This window comes from Pseudophryne corroboree, chromosome 1 (genome assembly GCF_028390025.1).
Source record: "Pseudophryne corroboree isolate aPseCor3 chromosome 1, aPseCor3.hap2, whole genome shotgun sequence".
Lineage (NCBI taxonomy): Eukaryota > Metazoa > Chordata > Amphibia > Anura > Myobatrachidae > Pseudophryne > Pseudophryne corroboree.
The window spans coordinates 1093294640-1093309372 of NC_086444.1; the positions used below are offsets into that span (position 1 = coordinate 1093294640).

Here is a 14733-nt window from a genome sequence, read left to right on the forward strand (position 1 = left end):
ATCAAACTGACTCATTACATGCCGCTGTGTGCTGCGGGCAACCGCTGTCCGCAGCACACAGCCGCCCGGACAGGAGAGGAGAGGAGCAGCGGTACGTGGGAGAAGCAGGAGGAGGGAGGTGGAGGAAGGAGTCACAGCAGTGCTTTGTTACTGGTTGAGGCGCTACTGCTGCTGGCCCTCTGCTTCACTATAGGCTGTCTTCCGAGAACAGCCTATAGTGAAGCAGAGGGGCAGCAGCAGCAGCGCCTCCACCAATAACACAGCGCTGCTGCGGCTCCCTCCTCCACCTCCCTCCTCCTCCTTCTCTCCTGCCCGGGAATCGTGAGTGACCAGAAGCTGCACCGAGGAGCCTGAGCCAGCGGAGAGGGTAAGTATAATTCTTTCTTTCTTTCTTTCTTTCTTTTCTTTCTTATCTTTCTTTCTTTCTTTCTACAAAAAGGGGGACTGTCTGCCACAATGTGTAAAAAGGGGGAATCTGCCGCAATGTGTAAAAAGGGGGAATCTGCATGCCGCAATGTGTAAAAAGGGGGAATCTGCTTGCCGCAATGTGTAAAAAGGGGGAATCTGCTTGCCGCAATGTGTAAAAAGGGGGAATCTGCCTGCCGCAATGTGTAAAAAGGGGGAATCTGAATGCCGCAATGTGTAAAAAGGGGGAATCTGCTTGCCGCAATGTGTAAAAAGGGGGAATCTGCTTGCCGCAATGTGTAAAAAGGGGGATGCTGTCTGCCGTAATGTGTAACAAGGGCACGCTGTCTGCCGTAATGTGTAACAAGGGCACGCTGTCTGCCGTAATGTGTAAAATGGGGGCGCTGTCTGCCGTTATGTGTAAAAATGGCACGCTGTCTGCCGTTGTGTAAAAATGGCACGCTGTCTGCCTCTATGTGTAAAAAGGGCACGCTGTCTGCCGTTATGTGTAAAAAGGGGGACGCTGTCTGCCGTAAATGTGTAAAAAGGGGACGCTGTCTGCCGTAATGTGTAAAAAGAGGAATCTGTCCGCCGTAAGGTGTAAAAGAGTCTCTACCTGGTGTAGTGGTGCTACTGTGCGGCGTAATTTGAATAATGGAGACTACTGTGCACCGTTTTATGAATTGGTATTATTTTGTGGCCACACCCCTTCCCCACGAAGCCACGCCACTATGTATTTTTGCGCGCACTGCCCCTGTTTTCATGCAGGGGTGGGGCTCCGATGCCGTTTCTTGCACACAGTGCTAAAATGTCTAGTTACGGCACTGTTGCTAGGTATCCATTTCTCTGGCCCTGAGCAGGTCCCCCTCACCAGATCCTCTCCAGGGGTGAGGGGGTGAACTTGGATGGGATGGGGGGCCCAAAGCATTTTGTCGCACCTGGGCCCACCGCTCGCTAGTTCCGCCACTGCACACAGCAGCCGCGGGCCGGTGCCCCGTACGATTTCACGGCTGGCCCAGCCCTAAAAACGGCACTGGAGGCACCCCAGTGTGCCTAGGCACACAGTTTGAGAACCACTGGTCTAATCTATAATGTAGCATATTTATGGGCTACGTGCCTAATAATAATAATAATAATAATAATAATAACAACAACAATATATATTTTTTTAAATGCTTTGATATATAAACTATTTATAAGGAAAGTTCTTGTTTTCTTTTTTTATATTTTATGGTTCATAATTCTCTTCAGAGATGTTTTGAGGTGGATCCCCAGATATATAATTTACAGTGTCTGACATACTACCATATTTCACTGGGAAAATAAATGCAATTGTATAACACGCCAATGATTACAAATGAAGCGCTGTCACTTTCTTTAGCGCTGACATGCTGTAGTGCAAGTCATACCTTATGAATCAGAGACCATCATTCTTTCACATGACTTGCTGTCAGTCTGAGAAAAGGACAACAATACAGGAAACTAATTAATGTTAATATTGTGACATTTGTACCTCCTTGTATTATGATGCATCATGTAAAATATGCGTCCATTTTACTATCTTTTTTTGCTATTCTCAGATGAACCGATTATCATAAACTACGGTATACACATTTGTTTTGTTGCTTTGTTCTCTGAATGACAGTGTGTCAGTCAACTACAGAAATGTTTGATGGTGTTACTATTAGAGGCTTAGGCTTTCATTCCGAGTTGATCGCTCGCTAGCAGTTTGTAGCAGCCGTGCAAACGCTATGCCGCCGCCCACTGGGAGTGTATTTTAGCTTAGCAGAAGTGCGAACAAATGTATCGCAGAGCGGCTGCAAAGTTTTTTTGTGCAGTTTCAGAGTAGCTAAAAACCTACTCAGCGATCACTTCAGACTGTTCAGTTCCTGTTTTGACACAAACCCGCCCAGCCATGCCTGCGTTTTTCCTGGCACGCTTGCGTTTTTCCGAACACTCCCTGAAAACGGTCAGTTGACACCCAGAAACGCCCACTTCATGTCAATCACTCTGCGGCCACCAGTGTGACTGAAATGCTTCGCTAGACCCTGTGCAATCTACATCGTTCGTTGTGCCCGTACGACCCGCGTGCGCATTGCGCCGCATACGCATGCACAGAACTGCCGTTTTTTAGCCTGATCGCTGCGCTGCGAACAAATGCAGCTAGCGATCAACTCGGAATGACCACCTTAGCTTGTTGCAGTGACGCACTCACCCCCTGACAGTATATTGGAAGTGCAAATAATCCGCTATGCAGAGCAAAGGCAGTTTGGGGCAAATTGTGCAATGTAGCCTAGATTCCTGATGTACAATGGTGCTGATTCAGAGATGGGCGCAAATGCCTTTGCAGCTAAGATTCCGGATGCAGTTGCTATGCAAACGTATGCAAATGTCGCAGCTCCCGGGATTTGTATTGAAAGAACCCCTGGGGCCATCTATGATTTGCCACTTGTGTACGAAGACACAACCATCGGACACACATTGGATGATAATAGACCCCTATGGTTGTGCAGCATGGCCATCGGAAGTAAGACGCTGGAACCATGATTACTCCGTATGGGATCGCAGTCGCAAGCTATGACACGCCCCTGAAACAGCGTGTCACACCTGCAAAGAGTCATCATTACTCCCTCATTACCTCCCACAAATGCTCCCTGACTGCCAAACACTTTGCCAATAAATCCTCACTGTGACCGACATCAGAAGATGGCACATGTGCAGTGCGACTTTAGCGCATGCGCATACAACATTAACATTGCGTCCCTCTCTTAATCAGGCCCAATGTCATTATCAGCGCACATTTCACCTCTGACATGACTGGTGACACATACTGTATTTGTATCCTATTTTTGACCTCAGAAAAGTGCAGACCAAGCCCCTTGTGGGCTCGGTGGCAACCTGCGGTCGCCACAGGTTCTGTTCCCAATCTATGGGTGTCATGGACACGAGTGGGAATAGTCCCTGCTAGCCGGCATGCCGACTGTTGGGATTCCCAGGGGGTGGGATGTAGGGGAGGTGTTGTGCCCGGCGTTCTCCTACCCGCCGATCACACAATTACATCCCGCTTATTTATTATTAACTTCCACTATAATTTAATGCCTGTAACACTATTCATTTATATTTTTTTTATTTGCATAAATTGCAATTATACGTATTCCTACTGTATTTACAAATAACCTCATACTTTCCTCTTCTTCTTCCTATCATGATAATCCACCCCCTATAATATTTCTGGTTCCAACCTTCCAAGGGCGTAGCTACCATAGGAGCAGGGAGCGCAGCTGCTGTCACAGTTATATTTGTTATATCCAGTTTTCACCATTGGGTGGTACATTGGGCAGCACAGATACTGTAGTGGTTAGCATTACTGTCCCACAGCACTGAGGTCATGGGTTTGTTTCTCATCATGGTCCTAACTGTGTGGAGTTTGTATATTCTCCCCGTACTTGCGTAGGTTTCCTCCAGGTACTCCGGTTTCTTCCCACAATTCAAAAATATACTGGTAGGACAATTGGCTCCCAACAAAATTAACCCTAGCATGAGTGTGTGTGCGTGTATATGAGATAGGGAATCTAGATTGTAAGCTCCACTGGGGCAGGGACTGATGTGAATGAGCAGATATTCTCTGTAAAGCGCTGCGGAATATGTGTACGTTATAGAAATGACTGATGATAATAATAATAATAGGGGCCCTTACAAACTTTTGCCTTGGGGTCTACAGTATAACTAGTTACACCGCTGGATCTGCTCTTTATAATGTGCTATAAAATGAACTGGAGGGCATTATAATTAGGGATGTGCGCCGGCCCAAATCTCGGGGTTTTGGGTTCTTGTTTTGGATCTGTATCTCATTCATGCTTTGGATCTGTATTTCTTTTTTTAAATCATAAAAACAGCTAAAATTACAGCATTTGGGGGTGTTTTTGTTCCTGCAGTATTATTAACCTCAATAACATTCATTTCCACTCATTTCCAGTAAATTTTGATCACCTCACAGCTCACCATATTGTTTTCATCTAGTTTAGGACAAAAGGTTGCACGAGGTAGCTGGATGACTAAGGGAGCACAGGCGCCAAAATGGCGTTGCAGCGATATAAGGGGGAGGGGTGGCACACGCAGCCGTGGGCCAAATGGGGGATGGGGGGTGACGGGGGGGGGGGGCAGGTATACCCGTCCTTTCACACCTGGGGGAGCAGGGCAGCCAGTAGGCTAGCAGGGGGAAGAGAGAGACAGGAGGGGGTTAAAAGGCTGAGGCCAGCGGGTGGCTGACAGAGAGATTTAGCACTCATTCATTCAGAATTGGCGCTGCCACAGCGGCGGCTAGCAAGGACTGCGCAGGCAATGAGATCAGAGCCCTGGGCAGGTGGAAGTCAGATCGCTATAAGGTTTATGTCAGGCCAGTTACCAGCGATCTAACATCTAATTAAATCTCCCCCCCCCTTCCGCAGGGAACAAAGAGCCAAAGCGCATTTGGATAGTCAGCCACTCTTACGTTCACTGGGCGGAAAAGAGGGACGCCACCAGGACCTACGGTAGGCAGTTGGGGCTGGCAAGTAGCGTTGGACGAGTGTTTTTCGTTCAGGTGGAGGGGGATGAGGTGGCACGGCCTCAGGGAGGCGTTGCTGTGGGGCAAGCGAACAGCAGGCAGCCCCGACATAATAGTCATTCATTTGGGAGGTTACAATTTGGGGGACACGAAGTCCCTTGATATGCTAAAAGGGTTGGCACTGACCTGACATGGGCCAAGGGGCGTTGGCAGGCAGCTAACATTGTGTGGTCTAGCATCATCCCCAGGCTTACCTGGCATGGTGCACGAAAGGGGGCAGCCATAGAGAGGACCAGAAAAAGGTTGATGTGGCAGTGAGTAAGTGCGTGAGGGCACTGGGAGGAAAGGTCATCAGTCAGAAGGTCAAGGGAATGTACAGGGCAGACGGGGGGCAACCGTCTGACCTTGGCAATGACTTGTTTCAACAACGCATTGCAAGAGGCATGGGAAGTCAAGGGAAGGGCGGATTGCAGGGTGGAGGGCTTTCGAAACCCGGGCAGGCCCGAGAACCTCAGTGGCGGGAAGAAGCGGTGCGCAAGGCAGGTGGAAGAGGGGAGCCAGCTGAGGTTGCAGATTCACTGTCGGCGAGGTGTCGCACGCCAGGCTCCAGCTATCTGCGGCGGGCCATCGGCTGCGCACCAGGCCAGAGTGATCTGTGGGCGCTGGCTCCATAGCTGGGGTGTTGCTGAGGGCCTACGGTGTAGGTAGGTGGCACGCCCCATCATAAATCAATGATGGGCATAGCTCCACAGTGGGGGTGTTGCTGAGGGCCTACGGAGTTTGGTATGTGGCACGCCCCATCCTAAATCAATGATGGGCATTGATAGGGTTTTGTGCCTTGCCCACTGGTCTCTGCCCGTACCCTGCAAAATGTAAAATGTAAATAAGGTAATATTTACTAAAACTGTGGCCAATGATTCAATCCCATATCTTGTCTCCGAGTATGATTTCGGTAGGGGAGATATTGGGGTTGGTTTAGCAGGGACGCAGCAGGCCACCCTCTCTCCCTTAATGGAGCACAGGCGCCAAAACAGCGCAGCAGCGATATAGTGGCGAGGGGTGGCACACGCGGCCGCGGGACAAACGGGGGAAGGGGGGGGATGGGGGCAGGTATGCCCGTCCTCCCTTTCACACCTGGGGGAGCAGGGCAGCCAGTAGGCTAGCAGGGGGAAGAGAGAGCCGTGATGGGGTTAAAAGGCTGAGGCAGAGGGGGAGGCTGCATTCCACGTATGGAGCTGGACACAGATCCCACCCACCCACCCCTTTTGTGAATGTATATTTTCTGCTTTATGCCTGTCAGCATTTTGTGTTAAATTAAAAATAAAATAAAAAAAAAGCATTGAGAGAAAATGGGACGTTTATGGATGCATTGGTGGTCAAGGTAACGAGGTTTGTGGAGATACAGTCATTTTGGGTAACCGGGTTGGAAAGAGGTTGTGTAATGTTTATGCATTTTGTCTTTTGTCACAGGTGGTACGCAGAGGCGGAACTACCGCCAGTGCAACCAGTGCGTTGCACTGGGGCCCGAAGCATGTAATGAGTCAAACTGACTCATTACATGCCGCTGTGTGCTGCGGGCAACCGCTGCCCGCAGCCGCCCGAACAGAGAGGAGCAGCGGTACGGGGGAGAAGGAGGGAGCCTTTCCTTTCCTTTCCATGATGTTTCTTGCACACAGTGCTAAAATGTCTAGTTACGGCACTGTTGCTAGGTATCCATTTCTCTGGCCCTGAGCAGGTCCCCCTCACCAGATCCTCTCCAGGGGTGAGGGGGTGGACTTGGATGGGATGGTGAGGGGGGGCCCAAAGCATTTTGTCGCACCTGGGCCCACCGCTCGCTAGTTCCGCCACTGGTGGTACGGAGATATATGTACCAGGAAGGCCGGGTGGGAAGAATCGGTGCGCAAGGCAGGTGGAGAAGGGGAGCCAGCTGAGGTTGCAGATTCACCATCGGCGAGGTGCCGCTCACCATGCTCCAGCTGTCGTCGGCGGGCTGTCGGCTGCGCACCAGGCCAGAGTGATCTGTGGGAGCTGGCTCCATAGCGGGGGCGTTGCTGAGAGCCTAAGGCGTGGGCAGGTGGCACACCCCGTCATAAATCAATGATGGGCATGGCTCCATAGTGGGGGCATTGCTGAGGGCCTATGGTGTCTGGTATGTGGCACGCCCCATCATAAATCAATGATGAGCATTGCCCACCGTTCTCTGTCCCTACCCTGCAAAATGTAAAATGTAAATAAGGTAATGTTTAATAAAACTGTGGCCAATGATTCAATCCCAGATCTTGTCTCCAAGTATGATTTTGTAGGGGAGATATTGGGGTTGGTTTAGCAGAGACGCAGCAGGCCACCCTCTCTCACTTAAGCTAAGCGACAGCAGTGGGCGGCACAAACATGTGGCCCTTAAACTTCCAACGTGGCATATCTAGGAAACAGAACAGCACTGCAGACAGGGTGGCAGTTTAATAAACTTTATAAATGTTTTGTCGTCTACACAAGTAATGTCAGCAATACTCCAAACAGCACATAATGCAAAGAAAAGAGGTGCAAGATGGAATTGTCCTTGGGCCCTCCCACCCACTAGGAATAGTAATTAAACACTGCAGTTTAATTTTGCACAATATGTGTAAGAGTAGGAAATAAAATATATTATTGTGGTGCCACCTTCACCCACAGCGTCACACAATACGTGTATGTGTCAAAAATAGTGATCGAACACTGCGGTTGACATTCACCAACAGTGTCGCACAATATGTGTATGAATAAGAAATAAAATATATTATTGTGGTATCACCTTCATCCACAGCACCACACAATACGTGTGTACGTCAAAAATAGTAATCAAACACTGTGGTTGACCTTCATCGTGTATGAGTATGAAATATTAATATACTGCAGTGTCACAGTACTTATGAAAATAAAATAAAAATTGTATAGTACACTGGGGTACTGCACAAACAAAACATAACAAATAAAATATATATATATATATATATATATATATATATAATAATAATTATTATTATTATTATAATATTTTAAGCTTTTTTTTTTTTTAGATTTTATTATTTATATTTAAACTGGGGTGGAGTCCCTGGATGGACAGACAGGTCACCCTTTTCAGATACGGCAGACAGAGCACCCCTGGACTGATACAGCAGACAGAGCACCCCTGGACTGATACAGTAGACAGGACACCCCTGGACTGATACAGCAGACAGTGCACCCCTGGACTGAGACAGCAGACAAAGCACCCCTGGACTGATACAGCAGACAGAGCACCCCTGGACTGATACAGCAGACAGTGCACCCCTGGACTGAGACAGCAGACAAAGCACCCCTGGACTGATACAGCAGACAGAGCACCCCTGGACTGATACAGTAGACAGGGCACCCCTGGACTGATACAGCAGACAGTGCACCCCTGGACTGATACAGCAGACAGTGCACCCCTGGACTGAGACAGCAGACAAAGCACTCCTGGACTAATACAGCAGACAGAGTATCCCATTTGGACTAATACAGCAGACTTAGCACCCCTGGACTGATACAGCAGACAGAGCACACCTGGACTGATACAGCAGACAGGGCACCCCTGGACTGATACAGCAGACAGGGCACCCCTGGACTGATACAGCAGACAGAACACCCCTGGACTGATACAGCAGACAGAGCACCCCTGGACTGATACAGCAGACAGCGCACCCCTGGACTGATACAACAGACACAGTACCCCAGGACTGATACAGCAGACAGGGCACCCCTGGACTGATATGGCAGACAGGGCACCCCATGACTGATACAGCAGACACAGTACCCCAGGACTGATACAGCAGACAGAGCACCCCTGGACTGATAAAGCAGACAGGGCACCCCTGGACTGATACAGCAGACAGAGCACCCCTGGACTGATACAACAGACACAGTACCCCAGGACTGATACGGCAGACAGAGCACCCCTGGACTGATATGGCAGACACAGTACCCCAGGACTGATACAACAGACACAGTACCCCAGGACTGATACAGCAGACAGGGCACCCCTGGACTGATATGGCAGACAGGGCACCCCATGACTGATACAGCAGACACAGTACCCCAGGACTGATACAGCAGACAGAGCACCCCTGGACTGATACAGCAGACAGAGCACCCCTGGACTGATACAGCAGACAGGGCACCCCTGGACTGATACAGCAGACAGAGTATCCCATTTGGACTAATACAGCAGACAGAGCACCCCTGGACTGATACAGCAGACAGAGCACTCCTGGACTGATACAGCAGACAGGGCACCCCTGGACTGATACAGCAGACAGGGCACCCCTGGACTGATACAGCAGACAGAACACCCCTGGACTGATACAGCAGACAGAGCACCCCTGGACTGATACAGCAGACAGAGCACCCCTGGACTGATACAACAGACACAGTACCCCAGGACTGATACAGCAGACAGGGCACCCCTGGACTGATACAGCAGACAGGGCACCCCATGACTGATACAGCAGACACAGTACCCCAGGAATGATACAGCAGACAGAGCACTCCTGGACTGATACACCAGACAGGGCACCCCTGGACTGATACAGCAGACAGAGCACCCCTGGACTGATACAACAGACACAGTACCCCAGGACTGATACAGCAGACAGAGCACCCCTGGACTGATATGGCAGACACAGTACCCCAGGACTGATACAACAGACACAGTACCACAGGACTGATACAGCAGACAGGGCACCCCTGGACTGATATGGCAGACAGGGCACCCCATGACTGATACAACAGACATAGTACCCCAGGACTGATACAGCAGACAGAGCACCCCTGGACTGATACAGCAGACAGGGCACCCCTGGACTGATACAGCAGACAGAGCACCCCTGGACTGATACAACAGACACAGTACCCCAGTACTGATACAGCAGACAGAGCACCCCTGGACTGATATGGCTGACAGGGCACCCCTGGACTGATACAGCAGACAGAGCACCCCTGGACTGATACAGCAGACAGAGCACCCCTGGACTGATACAGCAGACAGAGCACCCCTGGACTGATACAGCAGACAGAGCACCCCTGGACTGATACAGCAGACAGATCACCCCTGGACTGATACAACAGACAGAGCACCCCTGGACTGATACAGCAGACAGAACACCCCATGACTGATACAGCAGACAGAGCACCCCTGGACTGATACAGCAGACAGAGCACCCCTGGACTGATACAGCAGACAGAGCACCCGCCCCATGCCAGACAACACAGTACTAAGTTGAACACATTCGTCCATTACACTCTCCACAGCTGGAGTGAAGATGTCGTCGATCACCGGGGACCTTTATAGAATCCAAAACCTGCGAGAATCGGGATGATTAATATTTGCCTCGTTTTGGGATCCAAGTCTGTTGAGAAACCCAGAGCCAGACTCGGATCGTGAAGTTCGGGTGGGTCCAGTTCTCGGAGAACCGGACCCGCTCGTCTCTAAAATGTTACATAATATGAACTGGGGCACTGTAATGTGGCACAATATGAAGTGGGGGACTGTCATGTGGCACAATATGAAGTGGGGGACTGTAGTGTGGCACAATATGAAGTTCAGACAAGCAGTGATGTAACAAGAGGGGTGCGAGTGGGACATGTACCATGGGCGCCATGGCAGAAGGGGGCGCCACCACCAAGGCAGTGTTCTACCCAGGGGAAAGAGGCTGCAGGAGGTGGCCCAGCTGGAGGAGAAGAGGGGGCTCCTCCCCTTTGCTCCACTTTTGGCTGCATGGCATCACTAGCGATGTCTTCTGACTGACCCTGCAGCAGGGCCGACCAGAAGACATCGCTAACTATGGCGGAGGCGCATATATTGGGAATACACACTAAACAATCAGGTTGATTGTTCCCATTCAGCTGAAAATTACATACTGTATCGGCCCGAGATCGTTCTTGTGTGTACCCGGCTTAAGTTGTTAAGTATGGGTAAAGTATGGGTTTCATGGAGTTTTTTGATAAAAAAATATAAATGTGTGTGTTTAGTGGGTCGCTATTTTCTTCAGGGCATCCCACATAGACCAACCAGAGTTGCCTGACGCAATCGCACTGCACACACAGTACAGTGTAACTAGGCACTTTCATTAGAGAAAACCTGCTGTGTCCACTGATGTAAATGACTTCGTCTTGACACAGGTACATTCTGTATAGTATTCCCTAAGGGATTGTTGGTCCAGATATTAAACTGACAGTTTCTAAAATAAGGTAGAATTAGTTGTGCCATATTTTATTAAAGTAAATGACAGTGGTCATTTTTTATGTACTGTATGTGGGTCATTATTTATTTTATTTTGGATCCGTTATCAAATTTTTGGAATATGTTCAGCTGGTAATTTTGAATATTTGACAAAATTGACAGTAATCATTAATTCATGTGATGTGAGTTTTGCTGATGACTTGCGTGGGACCACTTAGAGTTCCAAAATAATACAGGATCGCATTTGTAGGGTTCAGGGTTTTCATGCTGAAGTTAAAGTCCTAGATTGAACAACATAAAATATTTATGCAACCATGGTCAGTGTCTTTTCGCTGACAAGCTGTGAAAGCATCTTTGTAGTTTAGTCTGTGTTTCTTTGAGATAGGTGCTGACTAACCGAAATGGGTAGTTGCTTCACAATGTCATGACTTAGCACATGGGATGAGGCCAAGTGACATACATTCTAATGGAAAAGTAAATTCAAAATAAGCTAATTTCATTTTTATGTACCCAGCGGCAATGTTCTGATTGCAGTCATTTTACTAAGCAGAACAAATCAATTAATATATTGTATTTTCGCAGATTACAAAGTGTTTCAAACACCCCAAAATATGTCATATAAATTGACTTTAATTGTCATAGAAAGGGAAAGTTAATGTATGCACATACAGTATTCGCATTTACATGCCAGAAATAAATCTGACCAGCACTGCATCTAAATATACCGAAGTGCATCTTGTCTGCATAGCACATCTCAAGGGGTGTGGAATGTTAGATAGACTTAGGTCGACAGGGTCTACTGGCCGACAGTAAGTAGGTCGGCATGGGTTCTAGGTCGACAGGGACTCTATGCCGACATGTATTATGTCGACACGAAAAAAGGTTTACATGAGTATTTTTTATTTATTTTTTGTGTCGTTTTCTTTGTAGAGTGACCGGTAACCCCAATTAGTGCACCGTGTCCCCTCGCATGGCTCGCTTCGCTTGCTGCGCTCGGCACAGGTTACCGTTCCCTGGTAGTCCACGTGGATCGTAAAGTAAAAACTCATGTTGACCTTTTGTCATGTCGACATAGAGTCCCTGTCGACCTAGAAACCATGTCGACCTACTTACTGTCGACCAATAGTGGTCGACCTAGACATTGTCGACCTAAGTCTTGTCAACCTAGAGACCGGATCCCCATCTCAAGAAGGGGAGGCATTTGATATGCAGACAGCCAGCATACCGACAACTATTATCCCTGGTGGGAGAATAAATAGTGTAGCGCGCCACCGAGCCCGCAGCGTGGCGAGCGCAGCGAGCCCACAAGGGACTATTTTGCGCTCACTCTGCTGCCTGCATGCCGACGGCCGGGATCCCGGCGCCCAGCATACACAAGCGCCGGATTAACGTAGTAGACCCCTTAAGAAGCGCACCTATCAGACTTTGGAAACGCCAGTGTGAAAAGGTGGATCGGTCTACATTTGTGGGTTTGCGGCTATTCTGGAAAATGTGCATAATGGAAAATTAAATCATCACTACAAAGAGCAATGCGTTACCTTAAGCTTAATTAATTGAATTGAACATAACGCCAACTGAAATTTTCTGCATGCTAACTGAGGCTTACGGAGCAGATTGTATGTCAAGTGCAGGTGTGTTTGAGTGGCACAAAGGATTTAGTGATGGTTGTGACGAAAATGTGGAAAAAATTAGAAAGATACTTAGTCAAGTAGTAAAGGGTTATGTTTTTATTATATATGCACCTGAAAGGTGCGAAATACATCATATTAAATTCAAAGACTAGTCAAAAACAAAGTCTGAGTTATATCTCCTTAGTATGCCAAAAAATGACAGTGGTTCCATTGGCAGATAGAAATATGGAGCCCTTATTTCTGGGGCCTGTCAAAAGTACACAGAGTACAGCCTCACACTTACATACAGCTGCAAAACTCATTAGTGTCTTCTAATATTCAAATCATTTCCAGTAGGGAGTGCTTTATATAATATATACTGTATTATAAGCATCTCAACTGATCATGTCCTGTTTTATAGGACATGTAAATAAAAATGAATGTAGCAAATCAGATATGTTTGCATTTTTACATACGTATAGGTAGTGTTGCAGCGTAGTCAGGGATGGCTCTGCCATTAGTCAACTTTAGGCGGTTGCCTGACAGTGCCTGCCCCTGGAGGGCGCCACTAAATTCATGTAGCAAAAAAAGGAAGGATGTCTCTGTATGTGACCTCCTTCTTTTACACTGCGCTGGCCGCTGTTGCGGGTCTAGCCAGGTGCAGCCGCCACTTTTAGGCTGTACCATATAGTGCCTCAGCACTTCATCCAGGCAGACACGTGTAACATCATGTCATGTGACGGCACATAAGAGGCAAATGTAACTATTGCTACTGCTACTGATTGGCGCCCCCACGGCGGCTCCTCATAGCACTGATGCACCTCCTTCAGGCCCCTGGATCCTGGCTCTCCAGCAGCAAGCAGCACCTGACTACATGTCTGCAGCATCACTGCACTGCTGCTGCTGCTGCCGCCTGCATACAGGGCCGTCTTTTCGTATGGGCTCAATGGGCTCTTGCCCTATGGCCCCAGGAGTGTAAGGGCCATATGCTGATAGCTGAGGGTCCCCTCTTTCCAGGGGTACCAGATTTTTCAAAATCGGCCCTGGGGAACTGGATATATCCGACTTGAAAGCAGTGGTCCCCATCCAAGCCTGTTAATTGCTCTTCCCAGCCAGATATTTCGGGTTCTATCTGACTCAGAGTTTCTCTGAGGGTATAATCCAAAAGCTGTGACTCTCCCCTTTTGGTGGACACTGGCAGCTTGTCTCTACTATGCCCAGAACCATAGATATCAGCCTTCAAGCAACTGGTCCCTGCTCCAGCTCCACACGCCTAATATGCAGTGTTATATTTTCGTTGGTGGATTGCTCTGGCTCCTGAACTCTGCTCCCCAAGTCCCCAGAACCTCCTGAAAGGTGGGATTCTCTAGTTTTATTTTTTATCCCATTAAAAGCTAAGAAATCTCTTTCCAGGAACATGAGATATCTGCAGTCAAGCAAGCTGCCCTCCCACCGGAAAATGATAAATATTAAGCCCACTCTACTATCCACCCCTCCCCTACGTATTAAACACCCCTACCACCCTGGAAGTCATGTACCAGGGCCCCTTCATTCACCCCAATGCCCCCTTCTACAGTTTAGCCCCATCTGTGCAGTAAAGGAGTAATTAGCAGAAATTACTGCTCCAGGTCCTACATGCTGAGTGGAAGATAAAACACCCCCTAACGCCCGTGGGACATCAAAGCTGCCGCTGATAGCACCCCCCACCCCTACCGCTGGAGGATGAGTAGGGGGCCCAGTGCACTGCTATGCCCAGGGGCCTACACTGCTGTTAAGACGGCTCTGCCTGCATAAGCAATCCTGCCAATGCCAAGGAATGAAGCAAGAAAACAACTTAAGGTAAGTAACCCATGGGGGTTCTGCGGGACCACAGACAGTACAGATCTTACAGCCTGATGCGTGGTATGCACTTGTAAACAGTGTAATAGGGAAAACAC

General features: G+C 48.6%; 1 long non-coding RNA gene across 1 annotated transcript in view; it reads right to left on the minus strand.

Moving 5' to 3' along the window:
- Positions 1-14733, minus strand: part of LOC134992602 (uncharacterized) — a 306943-nt gene that overhangs the window by 239168 nt on the left and 53042 nt on the right. Inside the window, exon 2 of the long non-coding RNA XR_010196786.1 lies at positions 1815-1860. This is a non-coding gene — a long non-coding RNA (uncharacterized LOC134992602). The remainder of the gene's footprint in view (positions 1-1814; positions 1861-14733) is intronic.